The sequence below is a fragment of the Aythya marila genome (genome assembly GCF_965140915.1).
Source record: "Aythya marila genome assembly, chromosome: 2".
Classification (NCBI taxonomy): Eukaryota; Metazoa; Chordata; class Aves; order Anseriformes; family Anatidae; genus Aythya; species Aythya marila.
In genome coordinates, this window is record NC_139043.1 from 182,419 (window position 1) to 208,708 (window position 26,290).

General features: G+C 44.4%; 1 protein-coding gene across 2 annotated transcripts in view; it reads right to left on the reverse strand.

Annotated features, from left to right (window-relative positions):
* The window catches only part of SMARCD3 (SWI/SNF related BAF chromatin remodeling complex subunit D3), a 93,488-nt gene extending 68,771 nt beyond the window's left edge, over window positions 1-24,717 (reverse strand). Inside the window, exons 1-2 of one of the 2 annotated variants that reach the window (XM_082752485.1) lie at window positions 23,931-24,717; window positions 22,446-22,639 (exon numbers count right to left, since the gene is read on the reverse strand). The gene's annotated coding sequence lies outside the window, so the exon portion shown is untranslated. Of the gene's footprint in view, window positions 1-22,445; window positions 22,640-23,924 lie in introns of both variants that reach the window. The other variant, XM_082752484.1, reaches the window with a different exon arrangement.
* Between the last annotated feature and the right edge of the window lie 1,573 nt (window positions 24,718-26,290).

Sequence of the window (26,290 nt, forward strand, 5' to 3'; positions counted from 1 at the left end):
AACCAAAAAAAAAGACCAGCCAACAGCCCCCCTACACACATACATTTATTGCCCCCTAGACCAAAAAGGGGTAGTTGATAGTTGGTATTTGAACAGCTTCATGATTGTTGATCAGAATGATCAGTTTGGAGTATGTTTGGTAGCAGCATCATGAAGAACTCACCTGCCATGACTAATGGACAGAACACAGATGGGGGAACCACTGGGTCAAAGTCTAGCGCTGTATAATCAAAAGCAGCTATGTAGTATATAATTTTTTCAGACATAAAGTTATTGCATTAAACTTTAAGGCTTGGTATTCCTATAGGACATCTGCTAAAAAAAATTCTTTGAATTACTTTTAAGTACATCTAGCTATTCTCATTTGTTCTACCAGCTTTGTCCCTAGCGTTTCTTCTTTATGTTTATTGTTTATGTCTTGAAGCATTTACAGACAGCAGTCATAACCACACTCTGCCATCCTTTTGCTACGTTAAACAAGTGAAACTTGTATTTGGTCTCTTCAAATAAAAACGCCAATTTCTCATCATTCCATTGGGTTTTCCTCTGTCAGCCCCAGTTAACCTGTCAGGAACGTGGATAAACAGGATTGTAATCTCAAAGGCCAGGTACTGGTATGGTATTAATACTTCTCTCATCAGCAGAACACTCAGTCAAACTTTCCTAGCTTCCCAGCTACTTTCCACTATATTCTTGATGGTAATAACCCCAAATTCTCCTGCAAGTGGGCTCATACACTAGGTTTTTTCTCCTTCTTAATTCACTGTCATTAGGTAAGCCTCCAGCTTACAGTGCTGATTCCTGTTACAAGTCCATGACAGCATGACTGTGCACTGTATTGTCATCAGAGGTTGGAACTAGATGATCGTTAAGGTCCCTTCAAACCCAAACCATTTTATGATTCTGTGATTCAGAGTTCATCTGATTTCATCCAGAAATATGATTTCATCATATTGAACATCTAGTTCAATATGATAACTTACTCTCTTCTGATTCAATGACACCTGCCTAATTTGCATCATCAACAAATTTCATTATTACACTTCCTATTTTTTTGTGCCATAGGCATCAGCAAAAATATCAAACAGCATCAATCCCGAGATAAATCCTAAAGAAACTACAATCTGTCTTCTTTGTCATCTTTCCTCACCTGCCTTGCAATTCTTCCGTTATTATCTGTTTTCTGAATCCGAACAAAATTTTCAGATAGCACTGCAAAGGCTTCGCTGAAGTCTAGATAAATAAGAGATATACTGTTTCCTTTGCTTAGAAAATTAGCTGAGAAAACTATTAGATTAGTAAACATTAGCTTTTTTTTTTTTTTTTTTTTTAATTCCTATCTAGCATTATATCTTCCTCATTCTCAGTTATTTTCCCTTTCAAAATTTATCCTTGAGCTTCGTATGAACTTAGGATCAGACTAATGCAACTGTCTAGAGTACACTTGCCCTTCTGTAATATAGGAAAACCAGCAGGATTTCCTATTTCTTTATCAGGAAAAAAGATTTTTTGAAAGCCCATTTTGATTAATATTAATAATGATACAATTACATCTTGGTCTCAGTGAAAATCATTTGAGAAGTATCTATAGTTTGAGCAAATTGATAATAAGTAAATACTGACTGAAGAATGTATTAATAAACAAAGCTATATAAGACGTGAGAAAGAGTCTCAGAAAAAGCACTAGGAGAGTGGAGAAAGCACATAACCAAAGAAGGAAAACAGAGCTGTCTTGGCGTAGACCAGCTAATAAATTCACCTCTCATTTCAACTAAACTAGTAGAACAATTATTAAGTGAATAAAACCACAACAGACTTAGAGCACAATGGAACTGAAAGTGGTAAGTAATATTGTTGATTATAAAAAAAAAAAAAAAAAAAAAAAAAAAAAAAAAGCATTGCCAGACAAGGCCCAAGTGTCTTTTTAAATGATTTTATTTGGCAGAATAATTACAACAATTACAAACAGATTACCCCCAAGAAAAGTCAATGTTAATCTCAAACGGTACATAATTACAGCAAACATCAATGACTTTGGAAAATGGCAGCCAGTGGTAAAATGGCAAATGTAACTTGAATGTAATGTAGTAAAACATATGTCTGAAATTCTTAACATGAACATAATTTGTATGTTACTTCTAAGCAAAATAAAAATTGGCTGAGAGGTTATAAACAAAATGTTGTAAACATGATAAAAACAAGTGGAAGAAAAATTAGCTACTAAAGACTCTGACAATGGTTGTTATACACAAGAGGGTATTTTGTGTCTTTTTGTTTGTTTTTACCGTCTTCAGAGATCTAAACAAGGGAATAAAAGACATGATTAAATTCTCAAAAGATTTTGGGGAAGTTTCACAGCCAGTAAGGACAGAGGATTAAAAAAAAAAAAGCAAGTGGGTCTAAAATGTTGGAAGATTTAGGCTGGAAAAACACAAGCAGGCAGTGGAAGATAAATCCTGAGGTGAAAGAATTATATGTCTACAGTAGAAGGTAAGACAGTTTTCTAACCTTTTCAGCTTTCCATTCTCCTAGTACATAAATACATACATGAAATCACAAGAATATGGAAACGCTAGGCACAGCAACTGATGGCACAGGGACATAATTACAGTGCTCAGGCTTCAGCTGGCCAATTAAGTTTTCAAACAGGCTCTTTTTCAGCAACTGAGTGTTGCAAAACTGGAAAACATCCATCTCCAGCACAATACAGTGCTTCCCCTCCTCATCTCTCACCATACTATAGACACAGCAAGTTGACAGAGAACAGCTCAGAGCAACAAACTGCATTTGGCAATAAGGTCATGGAACTGTACAATATGCACAGTAATATACTGCCTGTACTCCCAGAGGAAGAAAAATAAATAGATCTAAACGACAAGGGACTTGTTAACTGCACCTTAAAATTGCAGAGGGTAGAAGAAACATAAGTTGAATCATTACAGTGTTCAAAAAAAAATAATTTGCAGGAATATGCTGGTAAGACTCAAATAGCAGAGAGGTGTGTTCGTGTGTGGATGTGAACTGTGACAGGGAAAAGAGTTACTCAGTGCATGTTATATCATATTACCTGTCACATTCCACAGTTCTTCCCATTCTTGGTGCTTGGTTGTGTCTAGGGTTCGAGAGTACTAGGCGGAACAGGTAAAACTATATGGTCTTTGGCCTTTATAGTTTAGAAGTGAAGTTAACAGATGGAAATAGAAAGGGAGCACAGGAACAGAGAGAGCACTAATCATCATGATAGGCAGTGGACTTGGCGCACCAGCTGTCTAGCCATGCTTATTTTGAATAGCCACCAAATTCCTACTCTCTGCACCCCATCAGCAGCACCTGTTTCCTGACCAATTTATACTCAGCCTGCAACTTGAAACCATAGAAACAATGTTCTTGTAGGAAATTTTACTCTATTCTCTTTTAGGAAGCAAATGTGCTTCATTCTTCAAAGAGATTCCCTAGCACTCAGATGCTACAGACAAACAAGTACGTGCACATATGATACAGCAATGCAGAATGTTACTTATAAAAGTGATGGCAAATAGGCACAACTCTCTGCTAAGGTTATACAGAGAAAGAATTTCTAAATTTTCGTTATAAAACCAAAGATATATATATTTATAAAGATTATTTCTTTAAATTTACGTAGTTAAGATCTCAGATATTAACCTGGAGTATGATATTTACCTACTCTAAACAAGTATAAAACAAAGTTAAAAATATAGTGTAAAGTATATGTAATGGAAAGTCAACCACTAACATTTCACCCATAAGAAATAAGGCAAGCAGAATATAGGAAGAAAAAAGTTACAAAGAAAACGCTTGTCATAGTTCTGTTCTTTAGAAAAGCTTCTTTTGTCTATAACATAACTGATTCCTTTGCTACTTCATCTGACTTGTAACAATTCTTCCACTTACCAGATTGTTTTAATGCCTTTTTTTTTTTTTTTTTCCCCAGTTTCTCCACCTCCTTCTGCCATTTGGGTTAATCCTTTCTCTTCCTAATCAAATTCCTGCCACTACAATTCTGTCTGTTCTGAACTTGGCAAGTACTTTTTACTCTGATAAAATCCACTTTTTCTGCATCCCTCTGTCTTATCCATTTGCTGATTTTACCCCACCTACAACAGCTTTCCCATTTATTTATCATCTCTCTTAACTCTGGGATGCTTTGCCTCTACCAAGCTGTTGCAAAAAGTCAACAATCACAATTCATCTTTAGAAATAAGTTAGAGAACAATCAGTTGCAGGCCTACACCCTTCTCCTTGTTATGGCCTTTTTTGAAGGCTTTTAATTGTTCTTTCCTATGTCCTCCTTTATACGTTAACCCCATTTATCTATCAAAGTACCAATTCAGTGGACCCTCTTGCATGCTTACAGGACACAGCTCTCTGATATTTCAAACCAAAGTCTAGACTACCTTCAGAAAATGACTCCATTCTGTCTGGCAGCTGTTGAAGAATAGACTACATACATCTAAAATAGTTAACAGTCTTTCAGCTTCTAATCCTTTTGCAGTCTCACAAAATAAAAATGCTTAGGAACCTGACTGCAGCAGGAACCCAAAGACAAAGCATGAAAGAGACTTAAGACTCTTCTTAAGACTTACAAAGATTTAACAAATTCTCTTGATTCCTGTCGCAACAGTGCAGTTACCAGCTCCTAAACCTCTTCCCCCTCACAGAAAGCTGCAATATCACCTACACAGTAACTGTTAGTGCTGCGCTATATCCTTTCTGATCCTGAACATTCACTGAATTCTAAAGAAGTGATAGCTCAGGAGTGGAGGCTGTGATTGGATGGATGGATGGATGGATGGATGGATGGACGGATGGATGGATGGATGGATGAAGAAACTTAAAAACTGAAGAACAAACACTGCTTATTAATGTCTATACATAATATATACAAACACATACAGAATGCTGCTTCTAAAATTTTTGCAGTCACTTTGAATTCACCACTGTTCCACTACTGCTTCTGCATTCCACATATTAAAACAAACAAACAAACAATGTTTGGATCCCGCTTATCATCCCTTCATCCCTGCTAGATCTAAGTCTGCTCCTTTAGAAGAGCATTACAATGGGTTTAGAAGAAGTGGTGCCTGTTACATATAATTTGTATTAACAGTTTCTTGTTTGGTAGATCTAGTGCGAGTAGACCTGTCACTATTACACAGCTCTCCTTTTCTCCCTTCAGGCATAAGAAAGGAGTGCCCAGATATAGACTCTCTGTGTACACTTTGTTTCCTGTTTTTTTCATATTTGTCTGTCTACTCTTTTGAAAGAATTAGTACTAGGAAATTCTGATGCCTCTTCAGCTACTTTTCTTATGAAAAGTTGCAAACAAGTCTTAAGTAGTGGCAATTTGTGACTGAGGAAGAAACTCCTTGGATGGGAACAACAGCGCACAATTGCCTTGTTTTACACAGGGAGCCAGATACAGTGCCACACTATTCATAGCTCACTCTGTCAGCTGCAGGATCAGAGCACCTAGTGCAGACAGCCTCCGTTTCAGGTACAGTCAACAAGAAGCCTGGAGCCTGCGCTGTTGAGCTCTGAACAGAATCTTCCCTGTAAAGCCTTCGCAGAGTATTTCCATGGGAACAGATGCATGCCTTTCCTGTTGCCGAGGAGACACAGTCTCTGCTTTTTCAGACTGGTGAACATTGTCCCCAAAGCATTTCAGCATCTTAAGATCATAAGGAGTTTTGCATAGGCACAAGCACCTCCCTCCCAGTTAAACACGTCCATCATTCTCCCTGCTCCTATTTTTCAGAACCTGCTTTAAGCACTTTGATATAACGCAACAGATTATTTCCAATAACTGGCTTTGATACCAACATTTCAAAGTGGCATTGCCAAATTAAACACCTCCATATGCCTGGAAGTCTTTCCTGCTATTGTTCTGGCAATTTTTTGGATTCACTTTCACTGACCTAACATGCAGTAGAAACAATTCCTTTCTCTCCAGGGGTTTCCTTTGGTATGGATCTGTACTTAAAGAAAAGCTGTGTGGAAATTCCAGCGTTCATCTCTCCTCCATATTCCACCACTTCTGCTATTTTTACATGGAAAACATGTTTGTAAAAATCAAAGGGCTCTCTGTACACTTGAGGCCTCAGGAGGGCAGTAGCGCTGGATGGTAGTGCACAGACAAAGAGACTGATTACTAAAACGCTTCAGAGCTTGCAGTCAGTCAAGTGAAGCCATGGTCAGCACAGACGGAGTGCCCCATGCAGTTTCCTACTGCCCCTGTGTGGCAGCCTTTAGCAGTTAACTGATGCAAAATTCTGCAGTGCAGGATTTGAGCGGAGGGAGGATCTGCACTGCAACAAGGCAGGAGCAGCACCGCAAGCTTAGCGGAACATTTCTCAAGCTTCTGTGGAGGAGCAAAAGGGGCTGCAGGCAAGAAGTGTCCACCTGACTGCCACAGATTCTCTTTTGAGACTCTTTCCTCCCTCATACAAATTTTCCCCCGTCCATTTAGGAAGAAAAACAAACAAAAAGCCAATCAAGCAAAATATGGTAGCCTGGCAGTTGAGAATTAGCAGTCTGGGGAGGGAGTGGCAACTGATATGGAAATAGTGAGCCCTTGCTCATCTGATGCAGGGAAAGAGGAACAGCTGGAGACTATTGTTCAAAGAAGCAATGGATGGAGTCTCCCATACTGGGGGAGCCTTGAAACTTGGGATTTCTGTCAGCAGAAGGGCGCCTTCTCCACCTGTATATCCGAATTTACAGAACCAGTGTATTGCCCTAACAGTCAAGGGGAACAAGTTCCACGTTCTAAGTAAGATTTCAGAGCCACCTGTGCTGGACCATGCATTAACACCCAGAGAAAAAGGCGCATGACAATTGTTGGACACATTTCTGCAATCATCTGCCAATCGTGCTGTCACACGAGGTTTGTTAACTACAGACCTTGATCCAGGATGTTGCAGGGACACCACTGAGGCTTGTCCAGGCCTTGAACCATCACCCCTTGCTGCTCATCCACATGGCAAATAACAACACTGCCTAAGGAGTCATGGAACAAATCAAGAGGGACGAGGGTACTGGGGGCAAGGGTGAATGACATAGGACCCCAAGTAATCTTCCTGATCTTTCAGGTGCAGGGGAAGGTTTAGGTAGGAGCAGATTTATCCTGCAAGTTAATTACTATGTGCTACATATATCAGACTAGGAATCCATGCCCTCGGATAAAATGACATTGCTATCTTCCTCATTTAGATTCTTCAAGATCAGGACAAAATCCCTCTATCAAACTCTGACGGGTAAACTAAATACAGTGAGTGACCACAAGGACGCAATCTAAAACAGTTTTAACTACACCTTTAATCTCTTTATATGTCTCTTCTGAACACATTTCCATATTCCAACAGTCTTTTTGAAGTACAACTACTTGAAGCTGAACCTTTATTACAGTAAAATGTAATAAAGTCTCTAGAATGGAATCCTTCTTGGACTATTTAATTCCTTCACTACCACAATCCCAAAGGCCATTTGCAACGATACAAACTCATCTTTGTTTCTGACTACATGATCCTTGTATATTACCACACTAAAAACTACAGGTGTTAAAAGGAACCTAATGTATACATCAACTGTAAAGAGTCCGCATTCATAGAATGGCTCAGGTTGGAAGGGACCTTAAAGACCACCTAGTTCTAACCCCCGTGCCATGGGCAGGGATGCCACCCACTAGATCAGGTTGGCCAAGGCCCCAACCAACATAGCCTTGAACACCTCCAGGGATGGGGTATCCACAGCTTCTCAGGGCAGTCTGTGCTTCAGCCTTACAGTGAAGAATTTCTTCCTAACATCTAATCTAAATCTATCCTCTTTCAGTTTAAAACCATTCCCCCTCCTCCCCAGTATTCATCACTGCATTAATTATGTCATCTTACATCTCCTTCCATATATTTACACCTGCATCCAAAGACTCTACTCTGTAACCTCAGTGCCTGCACAGCTCCAACACCAGTTCACATAGTCTGTCACAAGTGCTTAAACCAGTCAAGAAATACATCCACCCCTGCACTGCACAGCCCCTGAGGATTTTGTTGAGTAAACAAAGCAGTAGAATTCTTCAAAGGGAGTTTTGAGCCTCAGAAGGAGAATTACCTGAGCCTGTGATATCTAAGAAATCTTACCACTGCCACTGGCTTTACAAAGAAAGATAAAAAACCAAAGTAATGCAGAATAGAAGGTAAAATAAGTGAAAGCTCCAACAAAATGCAAATCTGCAGAGTGTTGTCATGAGGTGGTACTTATACATAACACTGGAATGTCACTCCATCCGAGGTGCAGAACCTAGCATTTACCCTTGCTGAATTTCATGCTGCTGCTGACTGCCCAATGCTCCAGTCTATCTAGATCCCTCTGAAAGGCCTCTTGTTCTTGAGAGAGTCAACAGCACCTCCCAGTTTAGTATCATCACCAAACTTGCTGAAGATGCCTTCAGCTCCTGCATCCATCTAGTTGATCAAGGGAAGCCAGTTGTTGTTATAATCTTTTTGAATTTCAGTAAAGCTTTCAATACTGTCTCTCACAGTATTCTTCTGGACAAAATGACAAGAATACAGTTAGATAAAAGTATAATAAGGTGGATGAGCAATTAGCTGGCAGTTTGGGCCCTGAGCGTTCTTCTAAATGGGGTTACATCAGGCTGGTGACCTGTCACTAGTGGGGTTCCCCAGGGCTCCATTTTAGGACCAGTCCTCCTCAATGTTTTCATAAATGATTTGGATGAAGGACTTGAAGGTTTTTTAAGCAAATTCATGGACGATACCAAATTGGATGGAGCTGTTGACTCCATCGAGGGTGGTGAGGCCTTGCAGAGAGATCTGGACAAATTAGAGAGCCGTGCAATCGCCAACAACATAAAGTTTAACAACAGCAAGTGTCAGATTCTGCACCTGGAAAGGGGCAACCCTGGTCATACAGACTGGGGGATGAGATGCTGGAGAGCAGCCAGAAGATAGGGATCTGGGGATTTTGATCGACAGCAAGCTGAGCACGAGCCAGCAGTGTGCCTTGGTGGCCGGAAGGGCCAACCGTATCCTGGGGTGCATCAAGGACAGCATTGCTAGCTGGTCAAAGGAAGCGATTGTTCTGCTCTGCTCTGCGCTGGTGCAGCCTCACCTCAAGTACTGTGTGCAGTTCTGAGTACCACAGTATAACAATGATATAAAACTGTTAGAGAGTGTCCGAAGGAGGGCAATAAAAGTGGTAAAGGGTCTAGAGGGGAAGACATATGAGGAGCGGCTGAAATTGCTTGGATTGTTCAGCGTGGAGAAGAGATGAGGGGAGACCCCATCACAGTCTACAACTTCCTCCCAAGGGGGAGAAGAGAGGCAGGTGCTGAGCTCTGCTCTCTGGGGACCAGCAACAGGACCCAAGAGATCGGCTTGAAGCTGTGACAGGAAGGTTCAGACCGGCTATCAGGAAATGTTCTTCACTGAGAAGGTGGTCAGGCACTGGAACAGGCTCCCTAGGGAAGTGGTCATGGCACCGAGCCTGCCTGAGTTCAAGAAGTGTTTGGACAACGCTCTCAGACACAGTCTGATTTTTTGGGTGGTCCTTTTGAGACCCAGAAGTTGGACTTGATGATCATTGTCAGTCTCTTCCAACTCAGATATTCTGTGATTCAATATATAATTATACAAACACGGATTGTAGTACTTCTGCATATGCTCTTTCACTGACCTGAAGTAACATGCCTTTCATGCACACATAAATCCTAAAAATATGAGCAATCATCATGAAAATGTTATAATTCTCTACTCACTGTAAATGAAACTTATGAGGACTAGTTCAGATATAGACATAGACAGTTAATCAAATAAACCATGTCTTCTTTATGTACTAGTAATGCAGGGTGACAGAATTTAAACCGAGAAATCACAGAATAAAATAAAAAGCGTTTTGAGTAACAGCTATTTAACAAGTACTGAAATGTACAGTACTGAAATGTACAATTACTGGTGTTTGTAAGCTGCTACTCTTCAATTAGTTGCTGTGATAAAAAAACTGCTGAGCAGACTCCATGAACAATGATTAGGTCAAAAGCAGCACTAGCTGAAGAACACTGCCTCACTTATTTTAGCTGGGCTACACATCCCTTGTTCTCCTCATGTTTCAATATTTTTTTCACAAGTTAGAGGTAACAGAGAAGTACAGTGATGGGAGAATACTGCTCAGGTTGAGAACCAGTCTTAATCTCATTTACAGGTCCCACAAGTTGCTACAGCAAAACAGTGAGGGGAGAAAAACTACTACAAGAAACAGGAATAAGCAGCCAGGACAGATTGGGAGCTTATTAAATGGAATTTAGCAATAAAGCTGAATTATGTGAGACTATAACTTAAACGTTTTCAAAGAAGAAAGCAGAGCAGTTGAAAACAATTTTACAAAGAAGGAAGCAGGAAAGGTGAAGAAAATTCACAATAAGATTCACTTGTAACTAGCTGTGTTTGTAGGCATTTGAAATAAACTTATTTGTGTTAACGTAGCATAATCAGGAAAAGAACAACAGCAAGATTGCTACATGTTGCTAGCTCAGTGCCAGCCCTTCAGTAAGAGTGAGTTTTCTCAGTATTACACGGAGCGGGCACTGTGACCTCACAGCCCACAAAACCAACCATGCCCTGGGCTGCACCAGCAGCAGCGCAACCAGCAGGCTCTCGTGAGACACTCCCTGGGCACTGCCTTCCTTCTGGGGCCCCAGCACTGGGACGTGGAGCTGCTGGGGCAAGTCCAGAGGAGGACACGAGGATGCTCGAGGATGCTTGAAGGCTGGAGCAGCTCTGCTGTGAGGAGAGGCCGAGGGGGTTGGGGTTGCTCAGCCTGGAGAGGAGAAGGCTGTGGGGAGACCTCACAGCAGCCTTCAGGGCCTGCAGGAGGGCTGGGGAGGGACTCTTAGGCAGGGGGTGTAGGGATAGGACACGGGGTGACGGCTTTAAGGTAAAAGAGGGTATATTTAGATTAGATGTTTGGAAGATATTCATCATATTGAGGGCAGTGAGGCACTGCAGGAGGCTGCCCCCAGGAGCTGTGGATGCCCCATTGCTGGCAGTGCCCAAGGGGCTGGGGGCAGCCTGGGCTGGTGGGAGGTGCCTGTGCATGGCAGGGGAGGTGGAACTAGAAGGGCTTCGAGTTCCTTTTCAACCCAAACCATTCTGTGATTCTATGATCCAGGCCTAATAGATGATATAATCTGAGACATCTCTGTTCTGCTTCCCTCCAAAGCACCTTCATACTTGTAAGAAACTCAAAGAAAACCCTAATCTTACCAACCGCTTCCAGGCACCCCAACTATCCACATCAGACAGAACACCCACAGCACAACTTGCTAAGAAAAACACAATCAGGCTTTTGAAGTTTTGCCTTATTTTGGTGAAAATTGATTTCCCAAAAAAAGTTCTAACTTCATTCCTTTTCCCATCTAAAGTACACTCCATAAACAGAACCAAAGTATTTTTATAATCAGTTTTAAATCAGTCCAGACGACTTGCACAGGTATGGGAAAACTATGTAAGTTCTGAGAGCTAATACACTAAAGAAACCACACACTCAAAGATGGGGGGAGTTACAGCTATACTGCTTAAACGCTTTGTTTTCTTCAAAGCTGCTTAACAAGGACTGACATTTGGAATAAAAAAAGTATTTATCACTTACTGTCCTTGTATTTTTAATGAAGACTGTGGAAAAATACACATTTCTGGCATCAGATCTCACACCAAACGTCCACGTAGCCAATAATTAGTACCAGATGCTCAAGAAAGACTATAATAAATAAAATAATAATAAATTTATTTTCATAGAATCGTAGAATGGCCTGGGTTGAAAAGAACCTTAAAGATCATCCGGTTTCAACCCCCCTGGCTCTGGGCAGGGCTGTCAACCACTAACTAGAGCAGGCTGCCCAGACCCGCATCCAGCCTGGCCTTGAACACCTCCAGTGATGGGGCATCCACAACCTCTCTGGGCAACCTGTTTCAGCGCCTCACCACCTTCCAAGTGAAAAACTTTCTCCTGATTTCTAACCTAAATCTCCCGTCTTAATTTGAAACCATTCCCCCTTGTCCTACCACTACCAACACATGTAAACAGGCGTTCCCCCTCCTGTTTATATGCTCCCTTCAAGTACTGGAAGGCCACAATGAGGTCTCCCTGGAGCCTTCTCTTCTCCAAGCTAAACAAGCCCAGTTCCCTCAACCTTTCTTCATAGGAGAGGTGCTCCAGCCCTCTGATCATCTGTGTGGCCCTCCTCTGGACCTGTTCCGAGAGCTCCACATCCTTCTTGTGCTGGGGGCCCCAGGCTTGCACGCAGTGCTCCAGGTGGGGTCTCACAAGAGCAGAGTGGAGGGGGACAATCCCCTCGCTCTCCCTGCTGGCCTCCCCTTTTTTGATGCAGCCCAGGACGCAGTTGGCCTTGAGGCTGCAAGTGCACACTGCCAGCTCATGTCCAGCTTCTCGTCCATCAGGACCCCCAAGTCCTACTCTGTAGAGCTGCTCTCAAGTTCTTCTTTGCCCAGTCTGTAAAAATACCTGGGAGTGCCCCAGCACAATTGCAACACCTTGCACTTGGCCTTGTTGAACCTCATCAGGTTCTCATGGGCCCAATTCTCCAGCCTGTCCAGGCCCCCCTGGATGGCGTCGCTTCCCTCTGTTTTATCAACTGCACCACTCAGCTTGGTGTCATCTGCAAACTTGCTGAGGGTGCGCTTGATTCTGTCATCTATATCATTGATAAAGATGTTGAAGAGTACAGGTCCCAAGACTGACCCCTGAGGGACACCGCTTGTGACTGGCCTTTTCTGCAACTACATCAGAGATTCAAATAAATATTCATCAGATATTCAAATAACCATACTCCACTGCATTAAAACCTTTGTCTTTTGAATATACGGATAGAGCATCATAGCCACAATACTACTACTATTGCAAGAAACAAGACATACCTATTCCTCTTGTATAACCTTCCTTTTTTTAACTGTTATAGTTTATTAACTTCCTGAGCTTGGACTACCATGTTTAACAGCCAGCAATGGACTTGTCTAACACCTTTGTTTAAATTCATCTATAGTATAGAGTTAAAACACCTTTTAGTAATAAATGCCATGATCTAATTGGGCACGACATGAAAAATATCCCTTTGTGTTTGTTTTAAGCCTCTTGCCTGATAATTTCATGACATGTCCATATATTCTATAAATAGTAACTTGCTTTCCCCACCCCCGATGGCTTTATAGATCTCTAGCATACTTGTCTTTGTCTTTTTTTCTAAAGAATTCTCACATACCTCCTCTGATGGAATCTCCCAACTTCTCACTATCCTCATCACCTTTTCTAGAATTCTACGATTTCTACTACTTAATAAATCTTAAGGGATATAGAACTGCATTCACCATATAGGTAAGCCATGGAGTTTCATAGCTTTATAATAAAAAAATCAGTTTTGTTGATTCTTTTCCTATAATATCTAACATTGGATTTTCCATTTTAATGGCTAACATTAAATTGATATTTGTGGAGATCTATAAAGATGCTAAGATCTCTTTCCCGAGACAAAGCAGATAGTTTGGACAACAACATGGCTACATTAGCAGACTTATTTTCTCTACACACTTTACATATAAACTCATCAACATTCGGTTCACAGAATCACAGAATTGTAGGGGTTGGAAGGGACCTCGAGAGATCATCGAGTCCAACCCCCTGCCAAAGCAGTTTCCCTAGAGCAGGTTGCCCAGGTGGGAGTCCAGACAGACCTTGAATATCTCCAGAGAAGGAGACCCCACGACCTCCCTGGGCAGCCTGTTCCAGTGCTCCATCACCCTCACTGTGAAGAAGTTCTTTCACATGTTGGTGCGGAACTTCCTGTGCTCCATTTTGTGGCCATTGCCCCTTGTCCTGTTCCCACAAACCACTGAAAAGAGGTTGGCCAAATCCCTCTGTCTCCCACACTTAAGATACATGTAAACATCGATAAGATCAACGTTTGTTCTGACATATTATCATCAAGGTTTTTTCAAACTTGTCCAAAGTTCTTAAGAAACAGGTTTAGGTTCTACTACACTGAATAATGCCACATCATCAGCTAATTTTATTGCTATGTTATTTATCTCTTTAGAAATCATTTATATAATACACTGGCCACCAACAGGGGACCAAAATGGTAGTCCTTCTGTCACGAAAACTGAACAGTTATCCGTACTCCTGTTTCCTGCTAAGGGATGCAGCCAACGAGCAACCACCCCTCAAGCAGTGCCAGAGCCCAGAGATTCCAGCCCAGTGTGCCTGAAGACTCCGCAGTCTCTGCTCCAGGCCAGTGGACACAGCTGCTGTTTTCCCATTTGCAGGTTCAGTCACTAATGAGTCCGAGTTTGCATGCACACACTCAGACATGTGGAGAACGCTGACACAGCAGTTACACTGAGAAGGTGTCTGAAGACTGTTGTGCCTTCAGCAGTACCCACATGCCAGTTCTCACACAAAACATAAGTACCAGGCAGCCAAGTCCTCCTCTCCGGCTTACCAGGATTGACGTTAACTACTGAAAGCATACCTGCTGCCACTCTTTAGATTCAAAAGCCCATAAACATTCATGGATCCCTTGAGTATCACACACCCCTTCTGCCCACCTGATACCCCAGCCTGGATACCTGGATATCAACCTCATACCCACTCCATGGGTCTCCAGCTTGCCAGCCAGTCCTGCTTTTACTTTGCTAGCAAAAAGATGCAGGTAGTCATACACCCATCTCATAGACACCCATGGCAAGTGTTCTGATTTTGGCTGGGATAGTTAATTTTCTTCATAGAGGCTCATTTGATGCTGCATTTTGGACTTCTGGTGACACTAGTAGTGATGACACACTGACATTTTGGTTGCTGCTGAGCAGTGCTCTCACAGAGCCAAGGACATTTCTGCTTCTCATGCTGCCTTGTTGTTGAGCTGGCTAGGGGTGTACCGAGACCTGGGGGGGACACAGCTGGGAGACCTAACCCAAAGCTGCCCATACGCATCATGCAATAAGATCTGGAACAAAGAAGGATGAATGGGGGACTTTCGGAGTGATGGCGTTTGTCTTCCCAAGAAACCGTAACACACGACGAGCCCTGCTTTCCTGGACGTGGCTGAACACCTGCCTGCTGATGGGAGGCAGGGAAGGAATTCCTTGGTTTGCTTTGCTTGCAAGCAGCTTTTGCTTTACCAGTTAAACTGCCTTTATCTCAACCCACAAGATTTTGCACTTCTACCTTTCTGATTCTTTTCCTATCCCACTATGGGGCAGTGAGTGAGCAGCTGTGTGGTATTCAGCTGCCTGCCTGGGTTAAACCGCAACAAGAGGCAAAAAAAGCCTCCAGTCATGGAATTTTGCTTAATTTAATTTAGTGGCAACTAACAAACCTTTAATTACTGATTCTAGTACTGAGGAATAAAGATAACACATAGGGAAAACACTTTAGTCTCACTCTGGATGTTTCCCCTTCCCACTTTTCAGTTTCCAATCCCCCTGCCAGATGTCACATTCAGTCCCTTTGGTGAGGCAGCAGGAAGTGCAGGAGATGGGGGTCAATGCATAGGGGTTCCTTTTCTTTTTTCAGCTCTTTTGCTTCTTATTCATCATTGGTTCTTCAATGGGCCATAGTGCCTTACAGGTACACCTTCTCCTTTTGTGTCCTCACTCCTAATCAAGCAACTCCTCTTGTACACCTTCCGTTTCCTCAGGTGTCTCTCCCATTCTGCTCTGGTGTTTCCTCACCCTTCTTGGATATCTTTTCTGCTCTTGCACTTCTCTTGCTCTGCTCCAGCAACACTGCTTGTCCCTGCTTGGGCATCTTTCTTCCAGCATCTCTCCTGCCTCTGCTTGGGTATCTCCCCTTGTGCCTGGCAACTACTGCCCTTTCTTAAATATTTTCAGAGAGGTGTCCTGTGCTCCTCTGATTGGTTCTAGTTTTGGTGTGTGGTGGATCCATTTTGTACATTGCTCAGCTGGCTGGAAGCAGCTATGACCAGCACAGGGCAATCTGTGACTTTCTCCTATACAGTCACTCCTACAAAGCCTGCCGATTTTGCCCAATATAGCGCCCCACACTTGCGGACCCCGAGTACAGTACAAGCCCTCTGTTCATCTCATAGGCCTGCCCAGACACTGGACCACCTATCTACTGACAAGTCCTCAGTTTGCTTGAGATCTGCCAGCAGATTACACATACCACCCCTGCCACACACACCAGGTCTAGGAAAGACACACGCTCCTCTTCTGTAGCTGGTACATGGGCTGTGACCTGCAGCTGCTGAGACACTCACTCATTTCACTCACCTCAGTCCCCCACAGTAGCTGGTGCTTGGGACACATGCCAGACCCAGTGGTGGAACTTGAGATCCTTACCTGCTCTGGCTAGCCCTGAGACTCCCCCTCACTCCAGCTGCTAGAAACAAAGCCCAGGGGTGCCTACACTCCCAGTTTGACTCACTTGTTGGCCCCAAATTCACTCATGCTGGTCCCCACAGTAGCTGCCATTCCAGACACAAAGTCTTTGAGATCTGTGAAGATGCTCCCAAGAGATGGGCCCTCTAGCTACTCACACTGAGACAACCACTTTCTCCCGTGGCCGACACCACAGTCCAGGGATGGCTGCACCCCCGGGTCTGACTCCAGTTGCTGGTATACACTCACGTCAGTCTTGCCAGTTTGTGGCACCTATTCTTTAGAGAACTCACACATAGGGTAGAGAGATTACACAGAAAGTTAAGAACAGATTTAATAGAAAGATAGAATAGACTGTGACAATCAGGCACAGGTCTCAGCCAGAAAAACGTACTGACCAGCTACTGTGTGCATGCAAGTGACCTTTTTCATACCCTCTTCTGTCTACCCTCTCACTTTGCTTCTCTCCCCCCCCCCCCAAACATTTCCTAGTAAGTTTTGCATAATTCCACAAGCCTCCTCAAATATTCCAAACCCTGATGTTCCTCTTATTTCCACCTTATTATCAATTACCAAGTCCAGGGAAATCCTCTCCAAAGTTATGCCCGTAGTTTCTTAATGGCTCATCATTGAGTGACTGCAGACATTTGGTCTTTGTCTCCATTATCCCCTGAACTAGCAGTTTGTGTCTTTGTGGTTTTGTTTAGCACATTGCCTATTTCGTTGTTATCCCCTTTGCACCGAAAATATCCTTGACAGGATAATCTTAATCAAGGAGATGTGTGCTCTCACCTTTTGTGTACACTTATATTTCCTACTTTTCCTAACTATTTATGTGGAATTTTCCTTATTGACTATATACGTCCCTTATTAGCCTTTACGTTCTTCAGAAACCTCACTGAGAGTATTTTCAAAAGACTTAAGGACAATGCACTGACAGGCCTGCTCTTATTCACATGATTCTTCGAAGAATTCTAACCCTAATAGAACAAGGGCACAACAGACAATAGAATAAGAACATAATAGACCTGTGGGGCACTGTTTGCCTCTGCAGAAGACATTCTGACTCCTTCTCTGCAATGGCATACTTATGACACAAACAGGACACTAATTCTTTGAACAAAAGACAGGATGCAACTAATTACAACTTTGTGTACGATTTATGATGTTAAATACACCAGCACAGAAAGATGGCTGCAGTACTTGATAGAAGCATTCACTGAGAATTAAATGTGAAGGATTTATAGACAGCCTGACAGAAGGTATTACAGACAGCAATTCTCTCTTCCTCTTATCGTATTGCAGGCAATGTTGGTCACATCTCAAGAAAGTATACGGCATAATTAATAAAGATACAAATATAAGAAAACCAGCTATGAAATAATTATCTTATGAAGAGGAACTGAAAAAAGATTTTTTTTTTTTTCAGGAAAAAAAAAGGGCTGTACACTTTTTGAGGAGAAAAGTGTACAGATTTAAGACTACTACTGAGACAAAACTAGGAGTACATTACCTTGTTACAGAAGATCTAGGTGACCACCAAAAAAACAGGGGGCAATAAAATCAAAATCAACATAAGCTTTTTCATGCAGCATATAGTTAGCCTATGGCACTTGCCAAGAGACATTAAAGATGTATAAATGCGTCAGTTACATATGGAGCATCCAGTTTTCTTGACCCTAAGACCACACAGCAAAAGCTTTACATGCTATACAGCCAGAAGACACACACCACCACATACTTTAGAGGATGACTGAGAGAGGAAGTAGCCAGTAGTCCACAGAAAAGCTGTAACAGCAGATGTCTCATATGTTCCACCACACTCAGTTGGGACCCAACATGTAATACTGGAGACCTAGTGTTGGCATTCCTGGCAGTCCCTGCTTGTTTGTTTCCAAAAAGCAAAGCCCACAGAACAAAAGCCAAACTCTACTGAGAACTAACACAAACCTTCTGTGAGGGGCAGCTTATTGCTTAGCACTAATCATGAGATATTTGAAAGACTGTTCTAGGGAGGTGGCAGCGTATTGGACTATTTTTTTTAATAAGCACTATGAAATATCAATAACGTCCCCAATCTACTGTCACAAAGCAAAGAGCAAGTGTCAGTTGGGAAATGTAGTTAAAAGCAAAGGTACCTCCACAGGGAAGAATTAGTCAGACAATATTCATCAGTGTCATTCAGCATATGGGAAATTAATACAAAATCACCTCTAGTAAACTGGAGTGTAGGACAGATCTATTGTATCAAGACCTAAAAAACATCTTATTAAGACAGATTCATTCAAATAATGTGTGTACTGAAATGCAAGGAACAATCTAAGAACAAAGGATAAAGAACATCCCCCTAAAGCAAGAGATTTTATCTTGAAAAGCAGAAACTCTGAACTGGAAGTAGGGACCACAGTGGGAAAACAACTCAAACCGAATTACCTATCCTACTGTGGCAAAGAGAGTCAGAGAAACTCTTGGATTTATGGAGAGAAGAAACTAAGGAGAGAGGGATGATTTTCTCCACATGCCTTTGCCACTAGAGAAGTCCATATGGGAACACTGGGTAAAGTAGTGTCAAGTACAATTCACAGAAAAGTTGAAACAATCCAGAGGTCTGAAACATGTTGACCATGAAAGTCTTAAATAATGCAACATGTTTAATGAACTAAACACAATGTTTTGAGTTGACACCATTGTGCTGTTTAAGTACATTCAGTGTAAGTACAAACAAACTCACGAAATTTCAGGTACTGAAGACTTTTAATTTATATAGGGAAGGTAAAAAAAAAAAAAAAAAAAAGAATAAGAACAAGAACAAGAACCGGCGGCCAAAAGCTGTCACCATACAAACTATGCTACTGTCCTGGTTTCAGTTAGGACAGAGTTAATTTTCCTCCTAGTAGCTAGTAGGGTGCTGTGTTTTGGCTTAGGATGAGAAGAGTGCTGATAGCATGCTGATGTTTTAATTGTTGCAGAGCAGTGCTTACACCAAGCCAAGGACTTTTCAGCTCCTCACTCTGTCCTGCCAGCAGGCAGGCTGGGGGTGCAGCAAGAGCTGGGAGGGGACAGCCCCAGAGCAGCTGACCCAAACTGGCCACAGGGGTATTCCATCCCATCTGGGGTCATTCTAAACAATATATAGGGGTGGCTAGCCAGCGTGGGGGGCCGGACTGCTCAGGGATAGGCTGGGCATCGGTCAGCGGGTAGTGAGCAATTGCATTGTGCATCACTTGTTTGTACACATTATTAGTAGTAGTACTATTATTATTATTGTCATTATTATTTTCCTGACTTAATAAACTGTCTTTATCTCAACTCACAGGCTTCACTTACCCGTTTCTCTCCCCTATCCCAGAGAGGGAGGGGGGAGAGTGAGCGAACAGCTGTGTGGTGTTTAGCTGCCAGCCAGGTTAAACCACAACACCTACAAAGCATTGCCACATAGTACATTCCAGCTAGGAGCACAGCAAAATAAAATAAAATAAAATTGACATTCCTCTCAGACAATTACAATGGCACTCTCTTCTACATAAGCACAACTGGCACTGCTGGAACCTGCACCCCTTGCCTGTAGGACAGACAGAATATAACAGACATCACTAACAGAATACTTACAGAATCAAAGAAAAGTGCTTAGTGTAGTGTGTTTACATGGCAAGGTTTTGGTAGTGGGGGGCTGCAGGCTGACCTCTGAGTAACACCTCCTGAACAAGACCTACTAGCCACTATCTATGTTACAAACATGTTATGGATAACACAACAATAATTCTGTAAGCCAGAAGAAAAAGTAAGAAAGTTGCAGTTATTTGCCTGTTTCTATGCACTTACGACATTTCTGTATAAATTAAAAACCTGAATAATTCCTGTGGTATAGTGCCAGAACTCTCAATGCTTTATATTTTTAAGTCAGAACCATTCAATTCCTCCAATCCCACCCTAGAAAAGCTAGGTTGCTTGAATGCTATTCAATTTAAGGGGAGATCAGCAAATTCCAGGCGTTAACTCAAGTACTCTGGAAACCACTGTGGCAATATCACACTGGAAGAGAAGTGAGCTCCAAGTGATTAAGAGTACTGAAGTTTAAAGTTAACACCTTATCTTTAATTGAGATTAAGATCAATTAAAAGAGTTTTAATACATAAACTCTTCTGATTTCAGACAGGGTTGTGGAGCAAGCTGTCTGCAGAAAGTCAGACTGAATTAGCAGGTATACTCTGCATTAACTTTAATATCAATGGCTTCTAACAAGTTACTCATCATAGAGGACACAGCATTTGACAGTTACTAGAAGGGAAACAAATGGAATGGTGAATCAGAGCTGAAAAGGAAATAAACTTTCCTAGGCATTAGTTAGAAAAAGCATTTTGCCATATTTGTTGTCTTGCATTCAATAGGTACCCTGAACCAACACCATCCACAAGTACAAACACAAGTAAGAAAATCAAAAATGAGCTTCCTCTGATTAACAGATTATTATTCTCATTGCCTTTACTTACAATTTATTTTGTCAAGGCCCTGCAGTCACACACCTTTTTGTCTGGTCCCCCCTCCACCAAGTATCCTCATCCTTCTGTAATTTGGAGCCTGAATGACAGGAATTATCAAACTGCCTTCCTAAAAGGCATACCGTTAACCAGCAACAGCTGTAAACTGGATTCGAGTGCCCACTGCCTTTAAGAATAGGCCAAAGTGAATGGTCTTATAGTCATCCTTGGATTCAGAATCCAAGAAAACATTCAGTTGAACAGAAAAGGACAGAATAGTAACAGAAAACATAATCACAGAAAAGTAAATGCACTGAAAATAAAGCTAGACAACTCTAGACCAGGAAAATGGAACAATTCCTTCCAGTGAAGATAACTTAACATTGAAAAAGCAGACATAATAATTTGTATGATTTTCTAAGACTATTTAGCCCAAACTACTGATTCCAATTGACTGGAAAAACATTCAGTATTTGCCTTGTTTTCCTGTTCTTTTTTTTTTTTTTTTTTTTTTTCACGTATCTAGTACTATTCAGAGACAGGACGCTTTGGTGTGACTTAGTGCAACACAGTTCTTAGGTTCATGTAAGTCATGATCAGTAAACTACTAATAGTAACTCTCTGTACCAGACTTTCCTTAGCTCAGCCAACAGATAAAAAGCCATGTCCAAAGTTCATAACTATGCTGCGGCAGACTGAGCAATATGGTTGTCAACAGGCCAAACAAGATGGCATAAACAAACATAATTTATCTTAAAATCAGAAAGTTATACGTTAGTCTACTTGTTTCCAATGCAAAATAGGTTTTGTTTTACTAGTAGGCACTCTACCAATGAAATGACCTGTCCAGGCTATAAAAGGCAAAAAGGCACCGATCCAGCTGTAGGAAAGCGAAAGTCCCTTACAGATGTATTGTGCATTGGCTGAGGAAAAGATAGGTGAATGAAGCTGGTTATTTACTAGTGGAAGCAACAAGAGGATTGGAACTAATGGTAGAAAGTAGACTGGAGAGTCAGATCTGAGTACCTTATCACAGAGATGACCAGTGCATATCCAGCAACAGCAGGCACTAGAGAAGCCTAACAGCTGGTAAGAGCTAACCAAGCTAATTTAAATCTCTGTAAAACACAGGGCAACCCTATAAATCAATAACCATCTGACATGAACTAATCACATTTACTTGTAGCTACTTGGGTAATAAGCCACCTGAGAGAATATCTGCTACTTCATCTTCTTCATTCTTTCCTCTATTAGGCCTGCTCTTAGCAACTGCATTCTCTAATATTACTTGATCTGAACCAGTCTACTTTGCCTCATCATCTGCGTCCCTGACAGCAGTAGTAGAAACTATCAGAAGCGAAGCTGACTAATAAAAAGACCAGATGAGATCAATAGCAGCTAGAAGGCAATTCAGAACTTATTTCACAAAATAACATTTTCCAGATGTCCAAATATTTTCCAGTATCAATATAAGTCACATTCTTCCCACCTAGAACAGGTCACTTTTCAAAGGGCTAAAACCTACCTGTACCCAACTAGGTAGATGATGAACACCTGGAGTCACCTCTGTATAGACCAAGAGTGAACAGCAAACTTATCCAACAGGATGGGGCACGAAACCAGATATTATGTCATGATGAATTAGCAGAAGATATTCTAAACGACCTGAAGCAGGAACAGCTTTAAGACAGCAGGCCGAAGATGCATTTGGATCCAGCTCTGAAAAAAGAAAATACATACGGAGTGAGAGAGAAGCAATATATAATAAAAATAGAACTTCCTAGAACAGACCAACCCATGAGACACTTCAAAGACAGCACAAGTCAAAGGAAGAGAAAGAGAGAGAGAAAGATCAAGAAAGGAAAGATGCAACAGACAGCGATTAAAGACTTCCCGGCAGACAACTGCAGACAGGTGCACATCCATGTTGCCAGTAAGGTACTTTTGCCCAGGCACTAGGCCACATTTACAAGCTATTCAACTTTCAGACTGAAGCCAGCTTATATTTGGGAAGGTGGGAGAAAATATGGAAGTACAACACTTGCCTATAATCTGTCAACATGTTGAGGCTTACTTTAGTAAGAACCACAGAACGGTTAAGACTGGAAGAGATCCCTGCAATTTGTCTAGTCTAAACGAGAAGCAAGGGTACTTTCTCACATGGATGTTCTCAATTACATTTCTGCCCTATGACATCCCTGGCAACCTTGGGAAAGAAGGCCAGCTCAGGAACTTTAACCAAGTCAGCTTGCTTTCACTCTTAAAAAATTGTATCTTTAATGGCTGTCAGACTACCATAGCATCTCAGCAGGCACTATCAGCTGCCTTGGTAGGCTGGCGAGAGTGTTGTAGAGTAGGATAACTAATGATCCCACAGATCCAGGGTACAGTCAGGCAGCTTCAGTGGCTACATATTCATGACAGGTCCCTGAGCAGGTGAGCCGAGGTAAGAAGGAAAAGACAGCTGCTCCTTGGGAAGAGCTGAGCCAGCTGTACCTGTCCATACAGAACAGTGCTCTTTTTGACATCTCTTCACTGTAGGTGATGAAGGACAGAAGCATTACAGCAGAACAGATGTGAACACCAGCACTCACAGCATTCATGGGCGTAAGCCCACACCTAGTGATACAGTTAGGAGCAGCTGTTCAAAGAAGAGATAGGCAAGAAAGGGAAATACAAGCATCACAATGCCAGGCTAGGCAGTGCTGGTCAGCATAAGAGCAAACAACTCCATCAGGGACTGTAACAAGGCTCTCAGTTCAGCAAGGCCAAAACAGGGGCAGAAAGATTATGGTGAATTCTACTTAGAATAGAGACAAAGATAAGGAAGGATAGAGTCTCAGAAAGCAGCGGCTGAGTTAGAACACAGCAATGGAAGCAGTGCAAGGAAGAAGGGCTGGGCCAGGAGAGCAAAGTGAGACAGTACATGAGGTACAGAAAGGAAAATCACTGCAGCACTGCAGAAAAGGAGGAAACCAAAGGCTGACAATGCCACGAATCTCACCCTCACCCCGCCTGAGGAGCAGGGCCAGGCTGGGAGTTTCTTCCCCACAGCCAGAAAGCAGGAGATTCTGCCAGGGAAGAAGGGCTGGTTTCTCATGGTGGTGTCCCTATGGTGAACAATAGGTTGTTGATTGTTCCTGAGGCAGCACCAGGGAACTGGTTATTTTCTGAAGCAGCAGGACTCCTCTGGATGTGCAGTGCTATTAAGTTGGTGTCTCCAAGAAGCGCAGTGCTGACAATACCAGGTCACAGCCTGGACGAGGGCTAGTGCTTGGAAATGACCTAATCTCCTAGCAAAGTAAGCAGCACAGAGCAGCAGCTTCCAAAAAAACAAAAGTCTCTCCAGCAGGAATTGGCACAGAGGATCTCTCTCCTTAGGTGGGTGTCTGTGCTTCTCAAAGGGGAGGTAAGGAGAATCAAAGAAGCTCTTGCTCCCCACCATCCTGAGGAAAGCCAGCAAAGTAGATGTTGCATCGCAGTTTGGCTGTTGATCTCTTCTGGAAGGAAGTTCAGGGAGCATGGGCCTTCCTGGAGTGTCAATCTGCATAAGGTAGGAGATTATGAAAATCACCAGTCACCCCAGGATATGTGCCAGAAGTCTCCACTTCCAATGAGTGTTTTCCATTCAAGGGCAGAGGTTAGTTTCACTCAAAAAATGATTTAAAAGTGTTAGTGGGAGACCAGTTCCAGGGGTAGATGCACACAGGGTCCTCCTCCACAGGTCACGCTGAGAGGGGAAATGGAAGAGAGTTCAGGACCCAGGGGACAGGAGGGAGGGAGAAAGCGGCAACCTCCAGCAGCAGGTGGTGCCAAAGTGGGAGTCAAGGAGATGCGAGCCATACAGAGCAGCGGTCAGATTTGGGTCAGCTTGTTTTCAGTAAGTACCTGGGACTACGTGTTACCCTCTGAAAGAAAACTGGGGCCAGCTCAAAGGCAGCATGACAAATAACTCCTTTTTTATTTGAGCGTGTCTCCCGCACGCAGAAGGCTGGATGCTCGCGGAGCGCTGCAGACACCCGTCAGCTGGCTGCGAGGCAGCGCTGGGGCACAGCGTGTCCCCGGGGCCAGGGTCTGGGGAAGGGGACCCTCTGCTCCACAGGACCCCCCCACGGCGGCCTGGGCGGGCGCTCGCCTCTCCGATGGGAGAACCCGACCGCGCGCAGGAAAAAGCTCCCGAGGGGGCTCGCAGCCCCCGTTTGGGGGCGGCAGACGAGCGCGGGGCTCCCCCTCTCCACCTGCCTTCCCCGCCGCGATCTGACCGGCTCCCTCCGACACGGCGAAGCCGCCGCAGCCCGTTCCGGGGGTGTGGGGGGCGCGCGACAAGAAAACCGCTGGGGGCCAGGCCGGCGGCGGCGCCGAGCCCGAGCCCGAGCCCAAGCGCGACGAGCAGGGGCAGCGCGGCGGAGCCGAGCGGGGGCGGCGGAGCGGCGCGGAGGGGGCACGGGCAGGCGGCGCGGTCCGCTCTCTCGGGGGCGGCGAGGGCTCCGCCGGTCCCCCCCCGCCGGCAGCGTCCCGCGGGCAGCGGCGGAGCGCGGGGTCCGCGCCCGGCGCCGGGGTGCCGCCGGCGGGGGGCAGCGGCCGGGCGGAGGCGTCCCGCGGCCGGAGCTCCCGCGGGCGCCCGGGGCGGGGTGGAGGCGGGCGGATGGCCGGGGCGAGGGGCGGCGGGGCCGGGGGCGAGGCGCTCACCGTCCCGTCCACGCTCCTCCTCCCCGCCGCGCCGCTCTCCCGCTCGCGCCGGGGCCGCCGCTCCAGCACCGGGCGCGGGGCGCCTGCGCGGCGCTGCGGAGAGCGGCGCAGGGACCGTCTGCAAAGTGCGCGGCAAGCGCCCCCCGCGCAGGGCCGGCAGCGCGGCACCGGGGCCGCCTGCACGGGGCTGGGACCGGGCCGGGGCGGGAGCACCCGCTCCCCCTGCCCGGCCGCGCTCCGGCCTTTCGCGTGTTAGCGCCGCTTCGGCTGCAGGGTCCGGCGGCTCCGCGGTCCCCGCGACCGCTTCGAACCCTCCGGGGGGGGGCCGCGGAGCTCCTCCTGCAGACGGGCGGGGACAGCGGCCGCGCTGCTCCCGGCCCCGGGGCGCCGCCGGCCCCGCAGCCGCCGGACAGCGCTCCGGCGAGGGGCAGCCTCGGGAAACGGCCGGGCAGCTGCGGGCCCGCGACCACGGCCCCCGCCGCCCGTCGCTCCCCAGCACGCCCGTCGCTCCCCGCCCCAGCCCCGCCGCCACCGCCCCCCTCCCGCAGCCCCCGTCCCGCAGCCCCCCTCTCACCGCCGCCGCAGCGCCCCTCGCTCACCGCCTGGGCGCCCCTCGCTCCCACAGCGCCACCCGCTCGCCGCCACCCGCTCGCCGCCGCAGCGCCCCTCGCCCCGCCGCAG